Raw genomic sequence first — 14,434 nt, 5'->3', positions numbered from 1 at the left:
AATACTGCATAAATGGACAAGTGCAAAGCCATATTTCAATTTAGCAGCAACTAAAGAGCACTGTACAATAAGGTCTAGCAACATTATTACATAAGCTACATTATTATTAAGAGAGAAGGTTCTAAAGGATCTTTGTTTGTAGGCTTATGTTTGAACACTAAGGAATAATGTTGCATTGTCAAAATTATTGCTGCATGCCTCCTGACACTGGGTAGCTGCGCCCCGGAAAGCGGTATAGAAGGTAGATATTCTCTTGTCAAACAGGTGTCATATGTTTCTTAATACTATTCATCATTTAGTGGTTTGTACTGTGCAGTGCATAAACTGACTTGAGCCAGCGGAGGAGCTGGGACAAGGTAGCTCCATTGTCCCAGGGGTAGCAGCAAAAAGGATCACCTTAACTTGTTTTTTCTGAAGTTTCCGTTAAAGGGAAGGGCATCGGTAACCAGTTATTTTTCATTTGCAAGAGTAATGTTCGCACGCAAGTTTCACTCACTGGGTGTGTTCTTCTACAATCACCTTCCAGTTTTCTGCTTTCCCTAGAAATTCATGAAGTGATCGGATTCAACTTTTCTGTAACATAGACAGCAGCCAGGATATTACAAGAGCATAAAGAGTGTGTGGGCTGTGGACCGACTCACTGCCAAATTTGTTTTTGTGTTGTCCAATAGTTAATCTTGTTGAACTGTGTCAGAGTCAGAGTTTCCAACTTCGGTCATACACATTTAAGAAAATGAACATATTTCTACAAAATCAAAGAAAATCTTCAGGAGAAAGAGAATATTCTGAACAGTTGCTGTACAAATTTAGACTTTAAACAATGCTACTTCTTCAGCCTTTGTTCATCATGAAACATGATGAATAAAGGTGATCAGCTGATAAAATATTCTGTTAAAAAATTCACATACTTTTGCATCTCAAAAAATGGAAAGGAGCTGAACAAAATATTTGCTGTGATTCACTTCATTCATTCCAGTTAGTGTAGCCATTATTAATTAATGCTGAATATTTTTGCCATTTTGGTCGCAGTTTGTTTGGATTCATCAGACAACAGAGACAGGCAGTTTAAAGCAATGACATATTATTAGGCCCAATCCCAATGTTCACATTAGCCCTAGCCCTCACCTCACCCAGGAAGTCTCTCTGTACAATACACTAAACAACAAATTCTGTTCAACTAAAATAAATTAATAGCTAATGAGATGCCATGATAATAATCAGGCCATACACACATCTACAGAGAATCTAAGCTTACTAAGTTTTAGATTTAAACTTAGACTTTTTTATTCAGTTGAATCACAAGGATGTTGACAACTGAGTTTTGCCTTTATTTAATTCTGAAACTGAAATAAAATTTGAAGCTCTAAATGGAATCTCCTCTTCTCTGACTTTTTTTTTTAATTAAAGGAGCTGCCTTCTCTTTCCCAGAACATGCACATGTCAGAGAAATTCAGAAAAAATAAATGGACTTTTCTATTAACGCATCAATTCAACTGATGATATGTTGAACAGACAACAAACACTAAGCCATAAATCAAATGAAAGAAACTCAAAACGCTGTTTTAAACATGTAGATGATACAGAAGCCACCCTTCAGTCCTCTGAGCTTTTTGAAGTTGCTGCTGTTGCTGGATGGTCACTACATACAAACAATGAAAGGCCAGACCTCATCAGGAGAGGTCATTTGAACAGGGAATGTTTAATTATCATAGTCTCTCTTTTCAGCCACAAAAAACTGGTCTTGACATAAACAGATATTGTTTCTTTCTCAGATACTCATATATACTTGCAATTAAAATGGCTGACCAACAATTTGGCAGTAGTTTGCCTGTGTTTTTGACTTGCATGGTGGTTTTGGCTGCATGGGGTTCATCGTGGGTATCTCTCTCGGCAGTACCAACTGACCTCAGCAAGACAGAGTGAAAAGGGCCCTTCAATGGTTCTGTCTGAAGAAAGCAATCATCAGTCTTTAAAGCGTTCCTCCCACCTCCTGACTACTGTGCAGTCCAGGTTAGTGCTGACAGAACCCAACCTGGTTCTTTGTATTTGGGCTGCAGCTGAGTCCAAGTAAAACCCTCTCAGTAAATACAACTTCACATCAAGTGAAACTATGACTTTTAGCCCTCCACCATCTGAAGTAAAAGAAAACGTGCCTCCACTGCCCCATGAGATCTATTTGGACTTCTCACCTGTCAGCAATTTAAAGCATTCTGTGTGACATTGGAAGATTACTGGCTGCCATTTTATCAAGACGCTCTTGAGGCCCTGTCCCTGATGTCACAAGATCAGTAAAGCTCCTCCAGCTATGTCAACCATAAATCTTTCTGACCCAGATTATAGCTTCACCAGGGTCAGTGGCTTGACTTTTTTCCACACAGTCCAGCTTCTTCTGTCTCAGCAATCAGACAGTTTACCTAAACAGCTTGAGACCTTGTCAAGGTCTTCCAGTACTAGTCCTACACCAATTAGGTTTGAAGTCCTCCTGTGTAAGTGGTCTCTGGATGTTTTAGTCCTGATGGACCAGACCAATCTGCTAGAGGGGATTTGTCCGAATGTTATGTTCTGGGTGAGAGAGGTCAGCGAAAACAGTGGATGCTCACCTTCAGGCCTTGGGGGATTAACCTCCAAGCAGAATGAACATGGAGTTTCACCATCATTGACCTTGGCAGGTTAGATTATTTCAGATGTTCGTCCTCTGCTGACTGTCCTGGATGATGATGGTTTCCAGGAAGAAGAGGTTCTCCACAGTGACCATGGGGGAGAAAGGTGGATGGTGTCGGGCTCTTTTAGAGCTCCACGATCATCTCTGGGAAACTCTCCTCTTCTGAAACCAAACCAAAAACCTGATCAGGTCAATTCTGTTATTTGTACCATCATTCATTTAAAGTATCCCTTGAATGTGTCGTCCAAATAAATGGAAAATTCTTATTTAATGTGAAAATGTATTTAAGTTTTGTGTTATCTAAAGAATCACTTCTTCCTCTTGATTCTGTTGACATCCCTCTATTAGCCTTAAACACTATCTAACTGTGGGTAAAACCAAAGTTAAAAATCTTTGGTTACAAAACAAAAACTTTTTTTTTTTTTTTTTTTTTTTGTCAGACATACAAAAAAATCAATATTGTATTGTTGTCACTTTGTGTTTTAAACTGTCTGTTGACGCAGATAAACTACGATTCAGTTTTGAACCACAGGTATAAAAAAATTTAAGTAATACTGAAATTAATTGAAAACAAAAACAGTCTCCCAACTTTCCATATTAAATGTCTGCAGTAAAACAGAATAAAGCTCAGTTAATGAAGGGACACTCACCTTTAAGTTCAATGCTGCGCTAACGCTGACTCATGCTAAGCTAACACCGTTACTAGCTAACGGTTGGACAAAAGTGGATTTATAAATAAAACACAGCTCGTTCAAACTCACTCAATGTTACTTAAATATTCTTACATTAAATGGCAGAAAGGCAAACTTACAGCCACTTCTTCCGCATTTTTGGAGAAAGTGTTTAAAAACCAAACACGGAAATTTTCACCTTCCGATGTTCGGCTAGTTAACGTGTCAAAATAAAAGCCCGTCAGTTGGAAGTGGAACTGGAGTGACTCAACTGATGATCTGTAAAGGAATTACGGATAAATTTATTCATATTAATGAATTTAAATGCAAAAATTAATTGCTTCAGAGTCAGAGTAAACCGTAAGTAATGCTGAGCATTTGTTTGCTAAAGTGCCATATAATACATATACCAAGAAAGATGCAATTCAAACTAAAAAGGCAAAGAAAAAGCACAGTACAAAGTATGTATTGATTTGAGATACAAATAAAGTTATTCGTTATTCAACACAAATAAAGTTATTCGTTAATAAATTAATAAATAAATAATAAATAAATTAATAAATAAAAAAAGACGAACCGGAAGTGCACACACTTTACGATTACGAGTTTACGATTACGATTACGAGTTCCGGAAAAACATGAGAATGGAAAAGTGAAATATCCTCTTTATGAAACTTTGATTTTAATGTCAGCGAATCACTGTAACCTTTCCCTGTAACACAGTTTGTGTTGAGACACAATGTGCTAAAATCAATTACAATCGATTATTTACATTTGAAATCGATTTTCGTCCCCATCGTTGACGACCAACCGAGCGCCGATTGATCGCAGGACTGTAATTCGATCTATTGATGAATCGATTCATAAGGACTAATGATAAAATAATCTCTAAAATATCAGAATCAATAATAAAAGGAAATACATGTAAATGTATTTCCTTCTGAGGGCAGGACAAATATATTTTGGTCCCAGTCATTTTAAAAGCAATTTAAAAAAAGGGACAGAATGGTTTAAATGTTTATTAAGAGTTAAAAGTGTCTCTTTCCTTTCTTCTATACCGAGCTGTTACTGTCACTGAAGAGCTAAATATTTATTTTAAAAAACAGTTACATCCAATGGAGAGATTTGTAAGAATGTCAAGTTTATTTCTGACAAGCTCAAATGTTGGGCATTGCAAATACTGATGAGCTTGAGTTTTGATCAGGTATCACGTAAATGTAGAGCAAATTCCACTAAACTTCTTAAATATAAATTGTTATGTTCCAGAAATAATAAAAAGACTGTATAAAATTCAATTTCCATCTGCAGTTAAACCTGTAACATGAACCATGTCGACCCTGGAAAATGAGAAAGCCATTTAAGATTTTAAGATATATTTAAAAAATAGTTATGAGACATTTCACATCAAAAAATACATTAAAACTGCCCCTGGTGAAAATATTTATCTTTATCTTAATGTCCATTGGCATTATATTTTATTTAGTATTTTTATAATGCATGCTGTAAAAAGTAATTACTTCCTCACATCATTTTGTTCACATTTCGGAGTAAGGCATTACATGGAAGTTTGGTTTTTCCCAGCCTTATTCCATTTTCATTATATTATATTTATTTTATTTTATTTATGTACAGAGAGATATTTAATGATGACGTACTTTATGATGCCTTCCAACCTTTCTCCGATTATCTTCTTATTGCAGCAGACTGCTGATACACTTTTCTTTTACTTTCCTTTATTTATTAACTGTTTTTTTTGTCATCCCTTTGGCATGATAATAATATAAACAATAATGTTTATTATCATGTTAATGGTAACAATATGGTGATGGAAAATCACATGCAAACAATACAATTTAATTTCTCTTTCAGTATGGAATCAATAGTTTTCTTAGTCCAATTCAGTTTTTTTCTTTTTGAAAAAATAAATAAATAATAAAATAATAATAAATAAAAAAATGAAATTACGCAAATCTAATTTAGGATCCAAAGTTTTAATGTTTTTTTTTGACAGATGTTCACCAAAAAATTCAGTGACTGAAAATAGTCGTGCTAAACCATCCGATGTATCCACAGGTTCTCAAGTAAAAGCACGACACCCCAAATGTACTTCAACTATGACATTCAACTCCACTCCTCCACCAGTCACAACACAATCACAATATTAAAACATCTATTCCAAATGAATGAAATGCTGATGTCATTTGATAGATGCCATAAAATTAGAAAGAGTGATAACATACTGGAGCGGTGACTGCTGTGCCGTTACTATTTTATACGGTGTGTGTGGATTAGAAAAATTCACGACAATTGGTATTCTAGTGCAGTCAACAGCAGTCATATCAGCACATTGGAGGGTTAGAGGGCAGCTTGTCAAATCTACAGCAACACAAAAAATACAAAATATTTAATTTAAATAAAATCTGCTTTGTTTCACCCCAAAATATAAATAAATAAATTTTTAATAATAAAACATATTATTATATTTATTTGATGTGATTATTCTCAGCTATCACACAAATGATGCTAAACCAAATTGTGTGTGAATTATTATCCGTCAGAAATAATGCAAGTAACTGTACCAAAGTCATCATTTTGGTTTATAGCACCCCAGCACCCCAAATCCAGGAATACAATTTGTTGATAATTCATATTTTTACTGTATATAAAGCACAAGACATTTTCGGCAAATCACACAATAATTTTACAGTTTCTGAGCAGTGGAAAATAAATCATTCGATAAAGCTAACTTGAGAAAGAATTGCAGTTGTCATTGACAGAGAGAGAATGAGGCGGATGACGACTCACGGTTGCAGACCAGGTGCACAGGCCGCAGTAAGACGAGGAGGAACTTTGTGGATTGTCCTGGTGGGTTTCTGAGGGAGCTTCAGGAGCATGATGTCATGTGTACCTCGGCTATCGTTATACATAAGAATGTCAGACTTTTGGATTTCCATTGTCTGAATCTTTTGTGGAATATATCTGTTTATTAACCACCTATTTATATTAGTGTTAAGATAATAGCATGTATTAAGGATACCTCAGGTTCAAATTGCAATTGCAGTTTCATCCTTATTCGTTGTCACATCAGTTTGCGGACTCTCAGATTTTGTTATCATATGTATTTATACATATCTTACCGGGAATGATTGTAACAGTGAGCTGCAGTCAGAATGTGCTGTTCAGCGATCAGAGAGCTGCCACAGCGTGATGCTCGACTTCCATCAGTTGATTTCAACCTGACATGATTCAGTTGCTCTGTGTTTCGACAGTCAACACCGTGGATGGTTATCTTAGTGTGATTAGACCCTGAACTCACAGCCACACCTGAGAGACAGAGTGATGGTAAAGAGGTAAATCTTTTAGCTCTGACATGAAAAGCAGACACACACTCAGTGAGCAGACTTCATCCTCATCAGGGTCAAACAGTCAGTGAGTCAAGTCCATGTTTCAGTCACAGACCAACATCTGAACTCACCACATCAACACAACATCACAGACAATGTGTGACAGCAGCTGTGTCCTACTCACCGGCCCACAGCAGAAAGGAGAGAAGCTCCAGACGAGCCATTGCTGCCATCGACCGTCTAATGACTGCTGTCCTGGTGCCACGGAGGAGCCTTTTTAAACACATTCAGCCCCACCAAGTCCAGTTGGCCTCAGAGACACAATCAGCTCATTAGGGTAAGTCAACATGAACCCATGGGGTACAATGGACTACACAGTCATGTCATTTTATGAACCCTTAACAACTGTAACCGTCACTGTCTTCCATAAAGCATCAGGAGAGGCCCTTTGTCTCACTAAGATCGAATCAAGTTCACGTCAGTGCTGTAAAACACACAGCTCTGCTGTTTCTCTGAGCTGTCAGGTCAAGTCAGGTCAACTTCTACAGCAGAAGTTATCAGAAGGCAGGTTTAGATCTTCTCCGTGAAAAATGAGTTACAGAGAAACACAAAGAGAGACAGAGAAGGAAAATGGAAAAGAAGACAAAGCAAATATTCACAATTTACATTGAAATAATTAACTGGAAGATTTATTTTGATCATGTTTCAATGAACCTAAAACAACAAGACGTTTCATTGGTGTGTGTGTGTGTGTGTGTGTGTGTCTCTATGTGCACTGATGTGTGTTTGAATGTGGCCTCCACTGTTCAGTGAAAACCATTAAAGTCCACTCAGCCTCTCTCCCTCCTGCTCCGTGTTTCCAATTAAACTTCATGACATGTTGATGCGTGATCAGAAGTCAATGTGAATCCGACAGCGTTGTGTTAAACACATAAAAGTGACTGAATGTTCTTCACTGTGTGTCGTTGTGAGTCTGATGTGACTGAAGTAAAACTCAGGATGCTCCACCGTGTCCTCTCTGTGCTCTGATGCTGTTTCTGTCTGCCACACATCAGCTCTGTTACAGGAAAACTAGTCTTTTATTCAATAATATAGTTGGATCGTTGATCTGTAGAACAAAGAACTGGTGTTCTTAACGTCTTTGTTAAATTTCTTCATTCTGACTTCTTTTGGTCTAAATGTGAGGAATTAACTCTCAGCTGGACTCTGATGAGGGTTCAAGTGTTCGCTCGACCAACACTAACTCTGGATAAAGGTGACTTTATCCCCTTTTTTCTTATTTCTAATGTTCTGTCTGTCTCTGCTGTCTTCATCTTACTGTTTCATTTGTAGAACATTAACTCCTGCTGTTTCTTATCACAGTGGACGTTTCTCTTTCTGCCCTGTATTTGCCTGACTGTGTGATAGCAGGACACACTGAAGGGCCGTGGACACTCTGACTCTGAACGTTTATTTAAATCTTAATATCTAGTTGTACTTTTACTCAGCGGTCTGTGTATTCAGTGACATTCTTTATTGGTGTTCATCTCACAGATATATTCTGTATAACTTGCTGGTACACTGTTGTATTGTTGAGGCCAAGAAATAAAAATGAATAAAAGGAATCCAGTTGTTCCATAATTAGGAAATAACCCAGGAGATTCAGCACAATTCAGCACAAAGTTGCAGCACGTTTGTCTGTTCTTGTCCTCACAGCGTTGTACTGACACCCAGGTAGAGGATCAGGATTGTTGGGGCCAAGAAATAAAAATGAAAAATTTTCTGAAGAATGTAAAAATGAATGGAGTGAACAGAATATTATTTTAAGGATACTTAAAATTTTATGAGTAAATAAATTATTGCAAAGAGAGCCAAGCTGTTACAATAAAAATCATGATATGAAATAATGAAACCGAATTTTTGGGTTAAATGAAACATCAAAATAAATGTTCCAGTTATTTATTTGAATATAAATTATGAACATTTGCTTTGTCTTTTATATTATTTTCCATCTTCCAACTCTCTGTCTCTCTCTTTGTCTTTCTTTTATGTTTGGTGTCTGTGAATCATTTTTCATGGAGAAGATCTGCTATCACACAGTCAGGCAAATACAGGGCAGAAAGAGAAACGTCCACTGTGATAAGAAACAGCAGGAGTTAATGTTCTACAAATGAAACAGTAAGATGAAGACAGCAGAGACAGACAGAACATTAGAAATAAGAAAAAAGGGGATAAAGTCACCTTTATCCAGAGTTAGTGTTGGTCGATCGAACACTTGAACCCTCATCAGAGTCCAGCTGAGAGTTAATTCCTCACATTTAGACCAAAAGAAGTCAGAATGAAGAAATTTAACAAAGACGTTAAGAACACCAGTTCTTTGTTCTACAGATCAACGATCCAACTATATTATTGAATAAAAGACTTGTTTTCCTGTAACAGAGCTGATGTGTGGCAGACAGAAACAGCATCAGAGCACAGAGAGGACACGGTGGAGCATCCTGAGTTTTACTTCAGTCACATCAGACTCACAACGACACACAGTGAAGAACATTCAGTCACTTTTATGTGTTTAACACAACGCTGTCGGATTCACATTGACTTCTGATCACGCATCAACATGTCATGAAGTTTAATTGGAAACACGGAGCAGGAGGGAGAGAGGCTGAGTGGACTTTAATGGTTTTCACTGAACAGTGGAGGCCACATTCAAACACACATCAGTGCACATAGAGACACACACACACACACACACACACCAATGAAACGTCTTGTTGTTTTAGGTTAATTGAAACATGATCAAAATAAATCTTCCATTTAATTATTTAAATGTAAATTGTGAATATTTGCTTTGTCTTCCTTTCCATCATCCTTCTCTGTCTCTCTTTGTGTTTCTCTGTAACTCATTTTTCACGGAGAAGATCTAAACCTGCCTTCTGATAACTTCTGCTGTAGAAGTTGACCTGACTTGACCTGACAGCTCAGAGAAACAGCAGAGCTGTGTGTTTTACAGCACTGACGTGAACTTGATTCGATCTTAGTGAGACAAAGGGCCTCTCCTGATGCTTTATGGAAGACAGTGACGGTTACAGTTGTTAAGGGTTCATAAAATGACATGACTGTGTAGTCCATTGTACCCCATGGGTTCATGTTGACTTACCCTAATGAGCTGATTGTGTCTCTGAGGCCAACTGGACTTGGTGGGGCTGAATGTGTTTAAAAAGGCTCCTCCGTGGCACCAGGACAGCAGTCATTAGACGGTCGATGGCAGCAATGGCTCGTCTGGAGCTTCTCTCCTTTCTGCTGTGGGCCGGTGAGTAGGACACAGCTGCTGTCACACATTGTCTGTGATGTTGTGTTGATGTGGTGAGTTCGGATGTTGGTCTGTGACTGAAACATGGACTTGACTCACTGACTGTTTGACCCTGATGAGGATGAAGTCTGCTCACTGAGTGTGTGTCTGCTTTTCATGTCAGAGCTAAAAGATTTACCTCTTTACCATCGCTCTGTCTCTCAGGTGTGGCTGTGAGTTCAGGGATGGATCTGCAGAAGAGAATCATCAAAGGTGACAAATGTGGAACAGACGACCGAAAGTATCATGTGGCGCTGTCGAGAATCGGGACTTTTACGACTATATTCTGTGGCGGCTCTCTGATCGCTGATCAATGGGTTCTGACTGCCGCTCACTGCTTTATGTGGTGAGAATATATGTAAACATTCATGAATCCATCCATTTTCCAAATGAAGATGAAATATCAAAAATGAGCCAAACTCAAGAACCCTCAGAGATCAACAATTAATTATCTTGACAGTAACAGAAGAAGTTTTTTATTGAACAGATCGGTTCTATTCAAAAATATGAATCAGTGACGGTGTTTTGTCTTCTACTTTAGGGGAATGACGGCATTTGTGAATATCCACCCAGATCGACAAAAGGAACAGAAAATTGAAATAAATTATGTGGGGATCTATCACGAGAAGGCTGGATTACATGACATCATGCTGCTGAGGCTAACTGAGAAACCCACCGAGGTCAATAAAATAGCTCTTCCTGCAGATTGTACAAATGACCAGAATCCAGATCCAAAACTGTGAGTCATGGAGTCATGATGTCTCTGTGTCTGTCTCTCTGTCTGCCTGTCTGTCTGTCTGTCTGCCTGCCTGTCTGTCTGTCTGTCTGTCTGTCTGTCTCTCTGTCTGTCTGTCTCTCTGTCTGTCTGTCTGTCTGTCTGTCTCTCTGTCTGTCTGTCTGTCTGGTCACTTCCAATGATGATTTATCCAACAATGCTCAGAAACTGTAGAATTTTAAATCATTTCAAACACTTTGATACACATTAAAAAGTTAAAAAGACATTTTTTGTTCTTCCTGTCTGGAAAAAAACCTCAAGCAAAATAAAAAAGATTCAGTCAATAACCTTTTAAATTTTTCAATTCAAAGAGAAATTTCAGCAAATGCTGTTTTATCTTCTGATTTACACAATAATATGAATTATCAACACATTATGTTCCTGAATGTTGTGGAATCAGAAAATTAGCTTATTCATCTGTTTATGGGAATCTTATTTATTTTAGCTCACTGTCTTTCTTTGTGCCACGATGACGCTTAAAATGTGTTTTACTTTTTTTCTTCTTTTTTCAGAAACACCAAAGTTCATGTTGCCGGTTACGGGTATACTGATCTAAATCCTGATAAGACATACAGTACGGTTATTTTGGAATATTTCTGGAGTATAAACATTTACGTTTATGTAGTTTACAAATAGAGAAAATAATGTTCGCTAAATTAGGTTTATTGACTTTTTGGAAAAACATCACAGTTAAAATTAGGCAGCTCATCGTACTGTTTTTTAGAATTGTTTATTTCTTTTTTAGAGGAAAAACCTCCTTCTAAATTTCAATGTACCACTATGACGGTTGAAGACTGCCCTGCAGTTACACAAGTCCTACATTTAGAACATGTAACAAAAGCAAACTGGATCTGTGCTAACGGCCCATCAGCCACCGCTCCAGTAAGTTCTCATGGATCATATTCAGCATTTCATTCATTTGAGGAGGAAGTTTTAATAACCTGAGTGTGTTTCTGTCTCACAGGGAGACTCTGGTGGAGGACTGGAGTTCAATAAGGTGATTCATGGAGTCATCAGCACTGCACCTACAAAACCATTTGAAGAAGAATGCAAATTCATCAGAGTCTGCAAATACATCACATGGATTAACAAGGTTATGAGGGACAATCCCTGAATTTCATGGTGAATCCTGAAATGAATAAACGAGCCATAAGATTTTGGCTCCTCAGTGAACTTTGTGTGATGCTGTTTTTTCTTTAAACACAGAAAATGTTGGGGGAATACTTGTCATTTATCACAATGACCGTCTAAATTTAATTCTTGGTTGGTTGGTTCAGTTGATGGAGCTACAACTTTGGAGAAAACTGATTTGCAACGTGAACTGCTGGTCCACAGCGACCGGCGTCCCCACTAATGCCCCGGTACCGAACGAGGCAACTACCCCCCCTCCCACCTCCTCACTCAGGACAGGCTCTCCAGCTGCGAGCCCCCCTCCCAGCCCAAAGGGGTACCAGCCACACTGACAGTCCTATTTAACATCTCTCCTCTGTGCCTGGCGTCCCACAGGTGTTTGTCATTCTCCTTGAGTAGTCTCTCTTGCAGGGAAGAGGGAAGACAGCTCCAGCGGTTCTCTCACAACAATAATATGTTACAGAGTTTGGTCTAGAGCTTCATTACATGTAAAGTGCCTTGATGTAACTGTAACGTGAGGGCTCCATCGGTGGTAAATGGACACTCTTCATTGGAGAAAATATCAGGCTGGAGACAGAAGATGTTGAAGCAGCACTTTTTACTGAAGCTGCCAGCATCAGACTCCAACAACAACCACACTTCTTCGCTTCTAAGGCACACGTGACTAAACCAACCAATCACAGGCTAGACTGAAGCAGCTCTAACTGTAATGAGGTAACAACCACAGAAGCAGTTTTAACCTTCACAGGCTGCTGGTGTAACTATTTGAACCTGTAAATATGTAAATAATGAAGCACAGGTATATCAATAATTAACTGTGTAAACCTTGCCGGGTTATTTAAGGTTTAATGTCACTTTTAAACCTTACATAACTTTGTAACTAACAATCTGATTTGATTTGATTTAAATATGTTACTAAAATTGAAGTCAGCCATATTGAGATTTTGATAAATTCCCGGTTAATTGTTCAACCTCAGAAGATAAATGGTCTTTTTCCATCGTTGTTCATCATTTTGTTTATTTATTGTTAATGTCATGGCAGTTAAAAGTCACATTACATGTTTATAGTATATAAGATGCTGCTCAAGACCCATACATGGTGAGTGTGATGGTATGATTCCCCAGGATGATCCTTTGCTCAGAATTAGAATGCATCTATTCACAATAAACTAAAAAACAACAAGAATAAATTAGAAACACACCCTCCGTACAAACATATGACCAACAGTTTAGACCTGCTGGCACTGAGAGCTGAAGGAGGGAAGCCAGCAGATACAGGCTGGAGGGCCGTAACATCCCTGAATAAAATAAATCTGTGTTACACCTCGGGGGCAAGAGAGGGTGATGATTTCCAACTTTTCTGAACTTCACATCTAATGAAATGTGTTTCTTTACTCTGTCAGATAGAAATCCTTCATCCTTCCATCTTCAGCATCATTTCCCGCCTTCTCTTCTGTCTCTGAGTCTCTGGTTCCCTCTGCTGGACGGGACAAAGAATACAGAGTTCCCTTTTAATATAAAACCTTTAGTTTCAGAGTTTAGGAGGAACTTCTTCTTTTCCTTATCAAACAAACTTTATGTGTCCAGAGAAGTAACACAAACTAAACAGTTGTTGAACGTAAAGCAGCTTTTTGCTACTTAAGTTTTTGAATAATGGTTAACAACGACTCAGAACAAACCAGTGAAGACGTCCGGTGGGTGCTGTCCAATTCAAAAACTGATTATAACAAAAGGACAATCTGAGAGCTGAACATTTTTACTGTTCAGCTAATTCAAATGAAAAGGAAAACAAACTGCTGACTAAAAAAACGAAATAAAACTGGGTCAGCACCATTTCACCTCACGTATTCAACAAAGACACCACCTGAGGAGGGAAGCAGAAAAACCAGCAGCCAGCATAACGAGCAAAGCGTCAAATTATTAGCTGACAAATAATCGACTTACAGTAACACACACTAAAGATAGTAGTCACATTTATTTACACAACATTATGAACCCTTTAAGAATTTACTTTTCAAATAAATTATTATTGTTTCATTGTTTCATCTGAAACACACTGCAGGAGGGAGTGAAGCTTGGAGGAAGTTTTTTCATGGACTGATGCGAATTAGATTTATCACCAGTCAAAGGTGCAGATAAAAATACATTTTGAGAAGAGGTGAAAGACAAAATAAGACTTTGAGAGACAATAACACATCTCTGTGTGCACACAAATGTAAACTGCTGTTTATCTTTTGAAATCCTAAAAATGCCCCGACAAACAGCTACCAACTTGTTTTCATTTGATTCCAACACCAATGTCAATAGAATATTTTTGCATTCTGTGCAGCTCTTATTAAATGTATTCTTTACAAAGAAAAGTGGGAGAAAGACACAAAAGAGACAGAGCAGGAGAGAGGGAGGAAGGCTCTGACAAAAAACAGGAGGAAAACTGGACAACACTCGTAGATACTGCGATGTTCCTCACAGGAAGAGAGTGAATTATATTTGTATCCTCTCCGCACCCTTCTTGTGTTTTCTTTT

Source organism: Echeneis naucrates, chromosome 1, assembly GCF_900963305.1.
Source record: "Echeneis naucrates chromosome 1, fEcheNa1.1, whole genome shotgun sequence".
Lineage (NCBI taxonomy): Eukaryota > Metazoa > Chordata > Actinopteri > Carangiformes > Echeneidae > Echeneis > Echeneis naucrates.
Note: the sequence above shows the minus strand (reverse complement) of the source record.